The 17,101-nt window shown below is 35.4% G+C and overlaps 1 pseudogene; it reads right to left on the minus strand.

Annotated features, from left to right (window-relative positions):
* Positions 1-9,177: 9,177 nt before the first annotated feature.
* Positions 9,178-16,638, minus strand: LOC113855626 (annotated as a pseudogene).
* Between the last annotated feature and the right edge of the window lie 463 nt (positions 16,639-17,101).

Here is a 17,101-nt window from a genome sequence, read left to right on the forward strand (position 1 = left end):
TTTGCTATTTCTTCTGATGATGGCTTTGTTTATGATTGTTTTAATTCTTTTCTTTAGCATAAATAATTAAGTCCATAGCTAGGGCTATAGGAACTATCGTTCATGAATTTATAAGATTCTGATGTTTGAATCTAAATTTGATTTTCGTTCTATGATTATATTTTATCCTATTGTGTTTCTCTCTTAATCTTAAATTAATTATATCGTCAGGCGACAGGACCTTAGTTAATTAATTGATCTATAGGGTAAAACGAGACAAATGATTAGATGGACCAAACCAATCTTTCTCTTCTAATCATTATTAAATTAACAAGTTCACAGGCTCCTTAAGCTTTCTTAAATTGATGTCTTGCATGAGCATTGAGGATGTTAATTTAGAGAAAAGAATATTAATATTGCATGACCATTGGGTGGTAATCACAACGAAATCGGATTTAGAGTTAAACAGAAAAATAACATAAGGATTGAATGAGAAAACTCATATGCCCTAGGTTCCTCTCCGATAAGTTTAACCAAGACGTGCATTGTATTCCTTACTCTTAATTTTATAATTGATTTTATAAATTCTTATTTTTAATTAATCTCGTATCTTTGAAGCTTAAACAATTGAATTAGAAAATTCTTAGTAATTGGAAATCAATCCTTGTAGGACAATATTTTGGGAACTTAATTTAAGAACATTTTATTACTTCTCGATGGGTACATTTGCCTTCTGAACATACATCATCCTTCTCCCTTCTCCACATCCTTTTCTCTCCAACACCTACACTCCTACCACCATCCGCACCACTCCCTTCCCTATCCCTTTCCTTTTTCCTATCCGCGCCATCCTCACACTCCCACCCCTTCCCCACATCCTTCTCCCTTCAACACACACTCATTCCTCACATCCGCACCATCGTTCTCTCTTTCCACATCCCTTTCTCTTCAACACCCATACTTCTACCACCATTCACATCACCCCCTTACCCACCCCTTTCTTTTCGCCTACCTATGTCATCCGCACACCCCCACCCCTTCCCCACATCCTTCTCCCTTCAACACCCATACTCCTATCTCCCTTTAACACCCACACTCATTCCTCACATCCACACCATCCTTTTCTCTTCCCACATCCCTTTCTCTCTAACACCTACACTCCTACCACAATTGCACCACCCCCTCACCTACCCTTTTCCTTTCTCCTATCTGCGCCATCTCTACACCCCCACCCCTTCCCCACATCTTTCTCCCTCCAACACCCACCACACCCATTCCTCACATCCATACTACCCTTCTCCTTTCCTTGCATCCCTTTCTCTCCAACACCCATACTCCTACCACCATCTGGACCACCCTTTCTCTCACCTCTTCCCTTTCTACTATTCACACCATCCCCACATCCTTCTCTCTCCAACACCGACACTCCTATCTCCTTCCAACATCCACATCCATTCTTCATATCCGCACCATCCTTCTCCCTTCCCCAGATCCCTTTCTCTCCAACACCCACACTCCTACCACCATCCGCACCACTCCCTCCCCCACCCCAAACAAAATCTGAAACATTGAACTTCTCTGTCAGCTCAACAATGTCCACAACCATCTTCCTCACATCTGCCACGTCATTATCATTCTTGTGGAAAGTTGGCGATTTCGAGGGTTGAAATGACGACGCAATGGAGGGAACCAAAAGAGAGTTGAATGATGGGACCATAGCGAGTGGAAGCTTTGGTGGAATAAGTGGGAGATGAGGTAAAAACGACAAAGTGGGATATGTAAAATATGTTCAGGGCTTATTTGTAAATATTAATTTTAAATAAAAATAATAATAAATGAGGTGGCATGCCACATAGGTTGTGACTGGACTTCGAGATGGCCACGTGGAGTGCTGAGTTGCTCTCTGTCAGCCAGCTCAGCACTTAACGGAGAGAGGTTTAACGACAGGGATTGAATCCTAAATTTTTAACTTTCCAGGGATTACTTCTCAACAAAAATATTTATCAGGATTTATCACAAAACGACCTACATTTATAGGGACTAATAACATATTTAAGCCTTAAATACTATATTTCAAACATTTTTTTTCTTATGAAGTTTAATAAGAGTGAGTCCAATAAAGTTTAAAGAACAACTACGACAACATTTGTACATCTAAGGTTGATGGCAAAATGAGTCGTGTAGTTGCAAAGGCACTCTAACACTTAAGTTAGTATTTGTACCAATAGAATTATAGTAGAGATAGATCACTTATGTGGTGACACTTTGCTAGCTAATCTAGGGCTCAGATGTGAACAACACATATCCAGAGCACAAGATCAAAGTTGTGTGGTATGTTAGCATGACATAATTGGAAAATATTTTGATGCCTTATGATAATAAACATGACCTTTGACTATGATCCTTTGTGGTGCGTGATATTCACGCTTTGAATACAACAATGTGCTTTATGTAAAATTTACTAACTAACAAGTATACTAAATAGTTGTAGCAAATAATAAAATATGAAAATCAATATGAGTCCCAAGTATCGTCTACAAGGGTCTATATTTTCAATTATCACATCAAAATTTGACAATTAGTTGAGCCACACAATTCATTTGGAAGATTTGTAACATGTAAAAATAAGAAATAAGAACAATAGAAAGTAACAAATGTGCTATAAAATAGAATACGAATTTTGTATTGAAAATTCTATGTGAAAAATAGTTACGAATCACTTCTCCAGATTTTCAATTGCAATATAATAATGTTCTGGACTCTTAAGAATTCTAATTGATTAATAATCAATTTTAGTTATTTAACCAAAGGACAATTTCTTGTCTCATTGATCCTAATACTTAATTAAACCACCCTAATTCCTTAGGTGAAGTTCAATCAAATATTGCATTAAGTTCTGGAAATTATAGGATTATTAGATTATGATCACTTATTCCTAAGGCATCAATAACCTAAACATATGATTCAGATATGAGAAATAAACTCAATTTCCATTGATGAATATTTCTCTAAGTTCAATCAAATGAATGATCAGTTCAATAATTGCATTAAAAACAAAATCAAATACTCAATTCAATTAAAACCTTAAGGTCTAGATCCAAAATTACATCACAATATCAAATCTGGATCCATAGATCTCTAATAAAAAAAGGTTTAGAACAACATTATAAATGGAGAAAGAGAAGTAAGAGAAGAAGAAGAAAAAGAGCAGAAGAACATCTTCCAAAATCCAATATTCACCCTGATTCCTCTAGAAATGAAGCTTGAAAGTCGCCTCCAATCTCTTTCTATGGCTTTCCTAGGAAGTTATAATAGTTGGAAATGAAAAAATGACAAAAGATCCCAAATCTAACTCTTAACTGCTATTTATAATTTTTCCTACCTTTTTCCATGTTAACACTTTAATCATTGAGAGTTGTAACATAGAAGGCCTTCCAAAAGTTTCTAAGACTGAAGTAGGAACTTTAAACGTGCAAAGTTGACACTTGAAAGTAATTTTCCCAAATTCTGTTATTGCGCATAGACATTTTCAACAGTTATAGTTGCTATGCGCATGTCTTTCATGTGAATTAGCTTTGCACATGGATACTTTTAGCATATAAAGTGGTTACGCGCAACTACGCGTTGGTACTTTTAGCACCAAGTGTTGCTACGCGCAAGCTTTCTGTGTGAATTAGCCTTGGGCATTGATACCCTCGCTAGGTACCGTGCTTACACGCAAGTCTCTTCATGAAATTTTCTGTTGGAGTGACAATATTTAGAGTTGTTACGCAATTGATCTTCACGGATTTTCTTCTTTAAAGTGTTAACTCTATGCACCCAAAGTTGCTACCCCCAACACATATCACTTGATTCTTGATCTTTTAAGCTCAATTCCTTTACTTTCTTCACTTAGATCCCAACTTTAAAGTCTCCAGCTCAAGCTTCTGCAAAAAATTAAGTTTTTTTTAAGCAGAAATGTTCCAGAATTGGAATAAAATCTAAAATTCTAAACTATTTACACAATTATGAATATCAATGCAATTTTTATGGTATTTTCAAGTTTACTTATTATTTAACTACTTATTTATTTCTAAAAACTAAGATAAAAATATAGTAAAATATGGATTTATTATGTGACCACCTTAACAGTGGACTCACAATCAAGACAAGGGTATATAAATACATATATAGACACACAAGTGTTCATGGTTACGAATATAAGATAACACGATGGCCTCCTAAGCACAAAGAACAAACATAGTCATAAAGGTGTTCTTTCTAAGTGGAAGAGTTAACATACATAACAAGTTTATTTGAGAGAGAGTCATTATTATTTATTAGTTGCTAATTGTAATCCTAGTCAAGTGGCATCCATCTTCCTAAAAATCTAATCTTCTGTCATGTGTAACATCTTAAATTTAATTTCAAAATAATAAATTTCATAAAATAGGAATAATAAAATTTTTATTTAAATGTATTTTCCCAATGTCGCAACCGGGCGATCGCAACGGTACGACGGATGACAAACTTGTTCCAAAATATCAAAGGAGTCGCCACCAAAGTTTATTTTTAAGAAAAACCTTGGAAAAAGCTAAATATAATACGATCTTTGAAACCAAAAAATAAGTTCGGGAGTCATTTACGTGTAGGGAAGGTATTAGCACCCTACAACGTCCGTTTAAAAAACGGTTACCTAAAATTAATTGTACAAAATTATTCTAATTTTGAAAAATATTTATTTAACCCCTAAACATTAATTATTTTATTTTAGAAGAAGAAATATTATTTATTGAAATATTATTCTGGTTATTTTAAAAAATATTTTGACTTGACGGGTACGGTTCTCGCTCCTACGTATCCCCGGATGCAATGGGAAACTCAAAGCCACGTAGTTCTATCTAAAAATTATGAAATTAGTTGATTATAATTAAGTTTAGTAAAAGAAAAATTTATTTTAGAATTAAAATCATTTTTCGGAAAAATTATAATGTTTAGGATACAAGATAATGCAGTTATACATGTACCCTACGAGAAAACAATACAGAAAGTGAAGGAAGATCACACAACTATACTGCAAATCATTAAGAAATATTTTATTCGTAAATGTAGTATTTGAATTTGAATTTTGATTATGATTAATATTGAAAGAAATTTAAGATAGCGTAAGCTATACATAAACTTCTTATAATTTATTAGACTATCGAAGGTAATGTAAATTACACATCGATATTATAAAAATTTATAAAATTGAATAAATTATAGTAATTTAATTTATCAAAATTTGAAACATGACTTAAGAAAATAAAAAAAAGTAATTTTATTTGAATTGATTAAAGAAGATACTCATTTAATAAAAAATATTAAAAATTTTATTTGATAGATTTATATTATATAAAACCTAAGGTAACGTTGGTACACATAGATTTTGACAATTTATAACACATAAAGGTAGAGTCGCTACACATTAGCATTATAAATTATTTCTTAATAAAATAATTTAGATTTAAATTAGTTGATTGATTTGTAAATTAGTATTTAGAAGAGAAATACATCTTGCATTATTATTAAAGTGATTAACTAATTAATTAATGACAATATGTGATAAGTTAATATTGCATAAAGTCTTGCTAACGTAGGTACACATAGACTTTATCAATTTATAATACATTACGATAGAGAAGCTATACGTTAGTATTATAAATTGATACAATTATATTATTATTTATTAATTAATTATAAAAAAATAAGTAATTTATTATTCACAATATAAAATAAAATAATCATAAATATAAAATTAAATCGCATTAATATGATACAAATATACAATAAATAAAATAAAAGATAACAATCCTAAAAAATAAGATATAAATAATGAAATATAAAAAAGGAAATAATTTAAAAAAAATCAACTCAGATATGATATTGTAAAGTAAACGGTATCAAGAGATTTTAAATAAATAAAATAAAATAAAATAATTTAAACAAAGTTAACATAAAAAAAATAAAATAAATAATAAAAACTCATTCATTAAATAAATTAATAATTATCATAATAACAAATAATAATGATGATGAATAAATAAATAAAACTAAAACAATAAATTATATGTTGAACTAAATAATGATAAAAATAAAATAAATAAAAAAATTCAGACAAAAAAATAATAAAAAAAAGGATAAAATGGTCTCAAATTTTAAATTTTCAGATTTGAGAGGGAAGGACTTTAGGGTTAGGGGTGTGCTTTTCTCCAAGAAAAACAAAAAAAGGTTATGAAAGGGTGGAGGTGAGGTTAATGGAGGCCATGGTTTTGAGTGGTGAAAGTTATTGAGAGCAAAAGGAAGAGGAATGAGACAAGGTAGGGAAAGAGTTTTTTTATGGTGAGTTTTGTGTTTGTGGATGATAATAAATGGAGGAATGGGTGGAGAGGTGGTGAGATATGGATATTTGAAATGGTGGTTTAAAATATTTTTTTTTCATTTGAGATTGATTTGATATAGGAAATGTTTATTCAAAATATAAATATGTATGAAGAAGAAAAATGTGTAAAATGTATGATGAAGCTTACTTGATGTTCTTGAAAATTTTTGCTTGCCTCTTGTTCTTCCTCCTTTCCACTAACCTTTCTTTCTCTCTATTTTCTCTTTTTCTCTCCCCCTTTTAGAATGCCTCCTCTCAAATTTTTTAGCCTCCTCTGATGTCTCCCCCTGTTCCATGGTCCTTTTTTCCTTTTATTGTTAGGGTTTTCACCAAAAGGCCCAAAATTCTGAATTTTTCCTTTTTTATGTATAAAGTAACATTGGTTCAAGAATTTAATTATTTGTCATATTCTATTTTCCTTTTAAAAATTAATTCTGAAATTTTCCTATTTTATTAAGACAAATTTTTGTTTTTTTTGTTTTTTTGTTTTGTTTTTTTTTAAACCTTTTGATTCCATTCTTCTTTTGTAATATTAAAATTCAGATTTTTTATTTTTTTTATTTTTTCATTTTTATTTAAAAAAAAATTAAATCAAAATTTTAGTGTTCACAGTTGCCCCTCTTTACTCAGTTTTTATCAAAAAATATGTATGAACAAGTTTCATATTAAAGTGATAAAAATTGAGTAAAGAAGTGAACTAATTTTGGTTTAAAAATGATAAGATACATAAAAAAAAGTCAACACCAGAAACTATTAGAGAAACCATGATTTTTTATGGTTTGTGCTTAACAAATAATAACAAGAATTATGAGACAACATTATGCTTTGACTAAAAACTAAGATTGCCCGGCAGATAATGAACTTTAGCCAAAAATAAAAGTTGCACGTAAAGTAAATCAAGTTCTAAACTTTTGACAATAAAGTAAAAGGAACCAGTCAGGTTCTGGGGTTTTGACAAAGAAGTGAAATGTGCTAGTTAGATGCTGAGTTTTTTGAGAGAAAAGTAAAATGTGTCATTTAGGTTCTGGACTTTGATAGAAAAGTGAAAGGTGTCAGTTAAGTTTTGAGACTTTAACAGAAAAGTGAAATGTGCCAGACAGGTTCTGGGCTTTGACAGAAGAGTGAAATGTACTAGGCAGGTTCTAGGCTTTGACAGAAAAGTAAAATGTGCCAGTCAGGTTCTGGGTGTTGACAGAAAAGTGAAAAATGTGCCAGTCAGGTTCTTGGCTTTGACAGAAAATAAAATGTGTCAGTCAGGTTCTGGGCGTTGACGAAAAATAAAATGTGTCAGTCAGGTTCTGGGCATTGACAGAAAAGCGAAAAATGCCAGTCAGATTCTGGGCTTTGACAGAAAAGTAAAATGTGCCAGTCAGGTTCTGGGTTTTGAGAGAATGCGAAAGATGTTGTCAAGTTTTAGGCTTCGATAAAAACATAAAGGGACCAGGACAAGAAAGGTAAAAACAAAGACAGAAAAATAAAAGGTTGATCATGTTCTGGATTGCAAAAGAAAATAAAAAGATAGTCATCCTCTGAACTTTAATAGTAAGAGTAAGACAGAAAAATAAAGACATCAATCAACTTCTGAATTTTGATGAAAAGTAAAGAACTCAGTTAGATCATAGTCTTGGACTGCACATAAAGATTGTAAAGCAGATAATGAATTTAAATTAAACTTCACAAGGTGATAATAGATAAAAACAAATGCATGCTAATGTAATGATGCGATTGCATAAATTGGATGAATGTTAACACTTGGAATGAAATTTATTGAATGATGAGGTCCAACACAATAATAAGACTTATTAAATCAAAACAAGCTTTGTCCTTTTTATTTTATTTTATTATTATTTTTTTAATTTTTTTCTTGGATGATAATTCTTCCAACCTTATCGAAACATGCACATCAAGGTTCATGAATGAGTAACTTCTTTAGTCAGGATCAATTCTTTCATGAAATTTGAGCTAGGTAAGACATCAATCAAATTGGACTGCCATCTATTTTTGCATCGTCAAGAGGAGTCAACTTCTTCTGTCATGCTAAACTTATCAGGAGATTCATCGAACTTACTGTGTGAATTTTTAAGCTTCCAACTGTAATCATATTTTCTTATTACCCTTTTAACAATTTGCATGTTTCCTTTTAGTATATAATTATTGGAATGACAATAAAAATTCTATTGAAGAAGTTGAGTAAACAAAGTGGTGTATATAAGCTGAATGGAAGGTGACTAAAGACAAAGATAAATATTTTTGGAACATAGGAATGATTGTAATAAAGAAATGGTGAATTTACAAAGAAGACTTATGACATGAGTAATGAAAAAATACATCAAAGGATCGAAATGACTATGAAAATAGTGAAATATTATGCCGATTAAGTGACGTCTTCCAGATGAACAGTACTAATCTCTCATGTAAATTGATCATCCATTAACAAAACTGCCAAAATGAAATTACCCCAGTAAGGTATTTTGAATCCATCTTTCGTTTGACTCAATTTTAACCTCTCAAAATTTGCCCCAGTTTAGTATTTCAGTCGATCATATTTCTCGATTTGAAGCCCTTTCTTGCAACTGAAGTTAGTGCCCCTCTGAACCGCCCTTTTAGGTTTTCAGTTCAGTGTAGTATTTATTTGACCTTAACTTTTGCCTGAGCCGCTCTTTCGAGTTTTCAGCTCACCAGGTCGCTCTAACTTTTGCCTAGGTCGCCCTTTCGGGTTTTCAACCTAGCGAGCTCTTTTCTTTTTCTTTTTTTTTTTTAATTATTTTTTCCTCTTTTTTAATTATTATATATATTTTTTAAGCATAGTATTTTTTTACAGCATCAGAATTTATGGGGTTTGGAAGATCTTGTCCATCCATGTTTGTGAGGATTAGAGCCCCTCTTGAGAAAGTCTTTTTCACCACATATGGTCCTTCATAATTCGGGGACCACTTGCCACGATAATCTTTATGCGTTGGCAAAATCTTTTTAAGTACCATATCTCCCTCACTGAATTCTCTCGGGCGAACCTTTTTATCGAAAGCCTTCTTCATCCTCCTCTGGTATAGTTGACCGTGACATAACGCATTCAACCGTTTTCCTTCAATGAGATTCAATTGATCAAAACGAGATTGCACCCATTCTGCTTCTTCCAATTTGGTCTCCATTATTATCCTTAAAGAGGGAATTTCGACTTCAATAGGAAGTACTGCTTCCATTCCATATACCAAAGAGTATGGAGTTGCCCCAGTTGAAGTACGAACCGAAGTTCGGTATCCATGCAAGGCAAATGGCAGCATTTCATGCCAATCCCTGTATGTCACTACCATCTTTTGGATGATCTTTTTAATATTTTTATTGGCTGCTTCAACTGCTCCATTCATCTTTGATCGATAGGGAGAGGAATTATGATGTCGAATCTTGAAGTTGTCACACAATTCTTTCATCATTTTGTTGTTCAAATTAGTGCCATTGTCTGTTATCAACTTGCTTGGGAGGCCATACCGACAGATCAAATCCTTTTTAATGAATCTCACCACCACATTTCGGGTCACACTAGCATACGAGGCAGCCTCAACCCATTTTGTGAAATAGTCAATAGCAACTAAAATGAAGCGGTGACCATTAGAGGCTTTAGGCTCAATGGGTCCAATTACATCAATTCCCCATATTGAAAATGGCCAGGGTGATGATAAGACATTCAAATTTGTTGGAGGAATATTAATATTGTCAGCATATGTCTGACATTTATGACATGTCTTTACCTAACGAAAGCAATCGGCCTCCATTGTCAACCAGTAATATCCCGCTCGTAGAATCTTTTTTGCCATAGCATGTCCATTGGCATGAGTCCCAAATGAGCCCTCATGAATCTCTTCCATGATCTTTTGTGCCTCTGAAGCATCTACACATCTAAGAAGAACCATATCATGATTCCTTTTGTAGAGCACATCTCTGTTTAGAAAGAAACTCATTGCTAACCTCCTCAACGTCTTTTTGTCATTTTCAGCAGCATTTAATGGATATTCTTGGTGTTTGAGGAAATTTTTAATGTCATTATACCAAGGTTTACCATCAGGTTCTTCTTCAACCATTTGACAATAGGCAGGATGATCAAGCTGTTGCATCATTATGAATGGCATGTCTTCCTTTTGACTTACTACAAACATTGATGACAAAGTGGCTAAAGCATCGGCTAATTGATTCTCCTCACGAGGAATATGCTGGAAAGTAATTTCATCGAAATACTCCACCAATTCCTTGATATAGGCTTGATAAGGGATCAATTTGGCATCTCGGGTTTCCCATTCACCTTTCAGCTGGTGAATAACCAAAGCTGAGTCACCATATACCTCGAGAATTTTAATCTTTGACTCTATAGCTTCTTGAATTCCCATAGCACATGCTTCATATTCAGCCACATTATTCGTACAATCAAATAATAATCTAGCCGTGACTGGGATATATTGCCTCTCTGGGGAAATCAGTATAGCACCAATCCCGTGTCCGAGTGCATTAGAAGCACCATCAAACATCATGACCCATTCGTCTTTTACTGAAGATTCTTTCTCGTTAAACAGCGCCATTATATTTTCATCAGGAAATTCATACTGTATTGACTGGTAATTATTCACCAGTTGATGAGCTAGAAAATCTGCGAGAGCACTGCCTTTGATTGCCTTTTGAGTAACATACAAAATATCATATTCTGACAACAGGACCTGCCAACGAGCAATCCTTCCAGTAAGGGTTGGTTTCTCAAAGATGTATTTGATTGGGTCCATTTTTGACACCAACCAAGTCGTGTGGCTCAACATATATTGCCTCAATCAACTAGCTGCCCCAAGCCAAGGCACAACAAGTTCGCTCTAACAAAGAGTATCTAGCTTCATAATCGGTGAATTTTTTGCTCAAGTAATAAATGGCATGCTCTTTCCGACCCGATTCATCATGTTGACCTAAAACACATCCCATGGATCCTTCTAACACTGTCAAATACATAATGAGCGGCCTCCCTGACACTGGCGGCACTAGTATCGGGGGATTTTGTAAATACTGCTTTATCTTCTCAAAAGCTTCTTGACAATCTTCATTCCATTCCATCGGCTGATTTTTCCGTAGCAACTTAAAAATTGGTTCACAAGTGGCAGTTAGTTGGCATATGAATCGAGCAATATAATTCAGTCTCCCCAAAAATCCGCGAACCTCCTTTTCAGTGCGAGGAGGCGGCATTTCCATGATTGCTTTTGCCTTGTCAGGATCAACCTCTATTCCCTTTTGACTTACTATGAATCCCAACAATTTGCCTGATTTCACCCCAAAGGTACATTTGGCAGGGTTCAAGCGTAATTTGAATTTCCTCAACCGCTCAAACAACTTGTGTAAATTCATAACATGGTCTTCTTCGGTCCTTGATTTGGCAATCATATCATCCACATAGACTTCAACCTCCTTATGCATCATATCATGAAATAATGTCACCATCGCCCTTTGATATGTTGCCCCGGCATTTTTCAAACCGAAAGGCATGACCTTGTAGCAAAAGGTGCCCCAAGGTGTAATGAATGTGGTTTTCTCCATATCCTCTTCAGCCATTTTGATCTGATTATAACCCGAGTAACCATCCATAAAAGAGAAAAATGAATGTTGAGCTGTATTATCTACTAGCATATCAATGTGAGGCAATGAAAAATCATCTTTAGGGCTGGCTCTATTTAGATCCCGATAGTCAACACACATCTGAACCTTTCCATCTTTCTTGGGAACTGGCACAATGTTAGCAACCCATTGAGGGTATTTGGCCACAACAAGAAAACCTCCATCAAATTGCTTCTTGACCTCCTCTCTAATCTTCAATGACATCTCAGGCTTCATTCTCCTTAATTTCTGCTTAACTGGGAAACACTCTGGTTTTAGTGGCAATTTATGCTCGACTATGTCAACATCTAAACCTGGCATATCTTGATAAGACCATGCAAAGACATCATTATAATCATGCAAGAGTTTAATCAACTTGTCGTGCTCTTGTTTTTTCATGAGGGTGCCTATTTTGATTTCTCTCTTATCATCCTCAGTCCCTAAATTGATTGTCTCAGTGGGTTCATCATGAGGTTGGATCTCTTTCACTTCTTGATCAACCAATCTTAGAAATTCTGAGGGTAAATCAACATCACTATCATCTTCGACAGCTTGATTAATGGGACAATCAAAATTAGTGGATGAGATATTAGCACTGTTACTTTCAGACATGTCACTTTCGAATCTGCATTGTGCGAGAGTTGAGACAAAAAGAAAATAAACGACAAGATTCAACTGATAAAGAGAAAGACACGAAAGATTACTGAGAATTCAAATCGCATTTCATTTAAATATACTTAAAAGGAAACATGTGTCCTAATTTACAAAAAGAAATCATATATCAGCGTTTTCAAAAAGTAATGATGTCCTAAAGCTTTGAAACAAAACAATAGGATTAACTTCAAGGATTACTTTGAATAGCTATTAAAAATCACAGGTAAATCAATGATCTCCCAATTGCCAACTTCTGTGTTTGGCGGGCAAGTACGGACTAGGTCCACAACCTCTTCTTCAGGTGTATCCACATCAGCAGCAGCAGCCACTGAGTTTTGAAACTCAAATCCAGCACTATAGAAGCTTTTCAGAAGATCACAAATGGGGACCCTTTCAGTCTTAGACTCTCTACCTTCCAACCTGGCTAATCTTCTTTCTTTCTTTTCCTCCATGACTCTTCTCTTATCAGCTTTAGTGGGCATGTATCCCAACCCAAATCTATCCTTATTCTCATGGAGCTGTAACCAGTTTGTTGCTTTCGATATGACTTGCCCTAACATGTATCTATACTGACAACCTCCATCGAGCATGACTTTAGCAGTCATTATGGATGTATTAGACAATCGAGGTTTTAAGATTGGAGCTCCCTCTCCAACATAAGTAGCATTTGCAATCTCTAAAGCCTGAAAAGAGGTCTCTAGAGCTTCTTCAGCAGCTTCAACATAAGGAGTGGACGAAGACTTACTCACCAACACATCTTCTTCACCAGAGACAATCACCAACTTATTATCAATGATAAACTTCAGTTTCTGATGCAATGTGGATGGTACAACTCCTGCAGAATGAATCCAAGGCCTCCCCAAAAGACAGCTGTAAGCTGGCGCGATGTCCATTACTTGAAACAAAATCTGAAAAGTGCAAGGACCGATTTGGATTGGGATTTCAATTTCTCCAATGACCTCTCTTCTTGTTCCATCAAAAGCTCTTACTATCATGGCACTGGGTTTCATATGCGACCCATCATAAGGTAATTTTGACAATGTTGCTTTTGGCATCACATTCAGAGAAGACCCATTGTCAATAAGCACTCTAGCAATAATGTGATCTCGACATTTCACAGAAATATGCAGTGCTTTATTGTGCCCCATTCCTTCGGCAGGTACTTCATCATCAGCGAAGGTGAGATAATTGTTTGAAACAATATTACCAACAATGCCTCCAAACTTGTCGGTAGTGATATCATGGCTGACATGAGCCTCATTCAACACTTTCAAAAGAGTCCTCTTATGTGGCTCAGAGTTCAACAACAGCGATAAAAGAGATATCTGTGCTGGAGTTCTGTTTAATTGTTCCACAACTTGATATTCACTTTGCCGAATAAATTTCAAAAACTCACAAGCTTCTTCATCTGACACCGTTTTCTTTATTTCAGGCATTTTCTCTTCGTCGGCGTCTTCAAACTCGCCCACTTTGGCTTTCCCTTTTGAGGATCTCTCTATCTCTTTTGTTCGCTCCTTTCTCAGCTCCTCAGGTGTGTAAATACGACCGCTACGGGTCATTCCACCAACACCAGCAATGTTTGAGACGGCGACAGTATCAGAATTGACACCTTGTGTTTGGTTTTCCTTAAAATTGCCAACGTAAACCCCTGCATCATACTTCCATGGTACTGCTTTGTTGTCCTTGTAAGTGAATGGAGCCGGTACTTGTATTGTGATGGGTCTAGGTCCGTTGGTAGTTGGGGTATTCATACATTTGGTGTAATGAATGACCAAAGGTTTCGGGAAAGCTGAGGATTGCCCATCGACAGTCAAAACTTCATTTTTCTCTTTAGGGTGTCCAATTTGGACCAGATGCTTGTCCATCAAGGTCTGTAGAACATGCTTGAATTCTTCACAATCTTCAATGGAGTGGTCTGCATCAGGGTGCAAATCACATATATTTCCTTCATGTACAAAACCCTTGATTAAGTCAGTCTTGCACAGCTCAGCAAAAATAATCTTAAGAGGAGTGATAACCTTTTCAACTTTCCTCTTTAAAACATATGTAGACTCTTCCTCGACGACATTTACCGATGATCCTCCATGCCTGGGTAGGGGATTACTCCTAATGTTAGGATTATCCTCCTTGAAATTTAGCCATTTGGCATTAATTAGGTCTTGCACTTTGAACTTTAATGCCCTATAATTCTCTGTTGAATGACCAATGCCACCAGCATGATACTCGCACTTAGCGTTTGGGTCATACCCTCTTGGATAGGGCGGTTCTACAGGTTTCATTGGGCAGGGTACAACTAATGAACTTTGGAATAGGCGAGGTAGTAACTCAGTGTAGGACATGGGAATTGGGTCGAATTGAACTTGCTTCCTTTCCTGATTGTTTTGGGGTCTTATTTGGTTGGGATTTGGGTTTTGGTTCCAATGCTGGGGTGGTCTCATGGGTGGTGCTATGGGAAAAGTAGGCGGAGCAGGTTGGTAGGGTCGCGGCTGATAAGATTGGAGACTTGGATTCTGTGAAACAGCATTGACATATGGGTAAGACATTTGAGGGACAGGAAATGTGGGTTGGAATTGAAAAGGTGCAGGGTTAGGTCTGATGAAAGGAACTTCTCTTGGGTGAAAGGCTATAGCATTAGTCTCTCCCTCCTTCTTTCTTCCTGGACCATTTGTAAATTTCTTCAAACTGGAGGGTCCGCCCGAATTGTGAAATATCTTACCACTCCTCATTCCTCCTTCCACTCTTTCTCCGATAATCACAATATCAGAGAAGTTTGACGAAACACTTCCAATCATTCTATCATAGAAAGGTGATTGAACAGTATCAATAAACATAGCCACCATTTCTTTTTCAGACAAAGGGGGCTCCACTTGAGCTGCAACTTCTCTCCATCTCTGGGCATATTCTTTAAAAGTCTCATCCTCCTTCTTTAACATATTCTGCAGTTGTAATCTATCAGGAGCCATATCAATGTTGTACTTATATTGCTTTAGGAAAGCATCAGCCAAGTCTTTCCCACTACGAATACGAGTACGCTCAAGATGCATATACCAACTCAAAGCTCCTCCAATTAAACTGTCTTGAAAAAAATGAATTAGCAGCTTATCATCATGGGCATGTGATGCCATCTTTCTACAGTACATGATCAGATGACTCTTTGGGCATGTTGTTCCTTTGTACTTATCAAAATCAGGCACTTTGAATTTTGGAGGAACTATCACATCTGGGACTAAACAAAGATCTGCAGCTTCCCCAATGCCATAGCTGCTCCCCTCAATAGCTCTCAATCTTTCTTCCAATATTTGTAATTTTTCTCTAGATTGGAAGTGCTTCTCTGAGTAATTGGGCTGGGGTTCTTCTAAGGTCTTATGGGAATGGAATGGTGATATGGCTGGGTTTCCATTAAGGCTAGGATTAGTGATTTGTGGTTGGTAGTGGATCGGTTGGTTTGGGGTAGGTATAATGTGGGGTATATGAGCTTCTTGGGGATGGGTATTTTGAGGGTAAGCATATGATGGGATGGATGTTTGGGTTGGTTGGATTTGTGGATCTGAAGGTTGTGCAGGATTGGGTTGATTTAATGGCTGGCCAGTGTTTTGTGGGTTCTCAGCTATTGGTGGCGTATAACCTTGGGGAAGGCCATATGGGGGAAATTGGACATCTTGTTGATTAAAAGCTTGTTGTGGAGGCCTTTCTACATGCAAGGTCAAAGGCACCATTGTTTCATGAGGAGGAAAATTTTGGGACGGTCCTTGTGTAGGGGTAAAACCTGGTGGATAGGTAGGAGTGGGTTGTGTTGGAGGTGCTTGAATAGGGGTCCCCTCTGTGGTTCTTCTCTCTAAAGACTTCAGTGCCTCTAGGATCTGTGTCATCTGTTCTTTCAGCTGATTGACATCGTTTCTCAGTTCTTCATTAAGGTCCTCTAACTCATTCATGATCCTTGTTTGAGCGCGAGTTCTATAAGGATGCTTTAGAAAATATTTCTCCATTATATTTGTTTAATTTTTTTTGTGAGTGATGCAATAAAAAAATGATGCAGTCAAAAAGAAGTTAACACAATAAAGAACATGTTTAAAGAGAAAATTGAAAACTTGAAGAATCATCACAGTTGTTGAACATCTTTAAGTTTTTCTTTTAAACAAGAATTAATGTGGGATCATCACCAAAATATAAAATTTTCTTAATTCAAGTGTATCATCTCATTGCTACTTGATCCCACATTAATTTTCATTTTTCTTAGATATTCAAAAACTTTGTGATCCTCAATATACAAATACAAATACAAAAAAAAAAAAAAAGATGAAAAATCTTTTATCCGTTTCATTGACACAAGGTCCTAGTGGTAATAAGGATTAATGTTAATTCTAAATGAACCAATAACTCACAAGGCACTTATATCAATGAAACAAATATGTGATAATGTATGCAAGAACAATATGAATCATTACCTTT

Source organism: Abrus precatorius, unplaced genomic scaffold, assembly GCF_003935025.1.
Source record: "Abrus precatorius isolate BTA unplaced genomic scaffold, Abrus_2018 Scaffold11, whole genome shotgun sequence".
NCBI lineage: Eukaryota > Viridiplantae > Streptophyta > Magnoliopsida > Fabales > Fabaceae > Abrus > Abrus precatorius.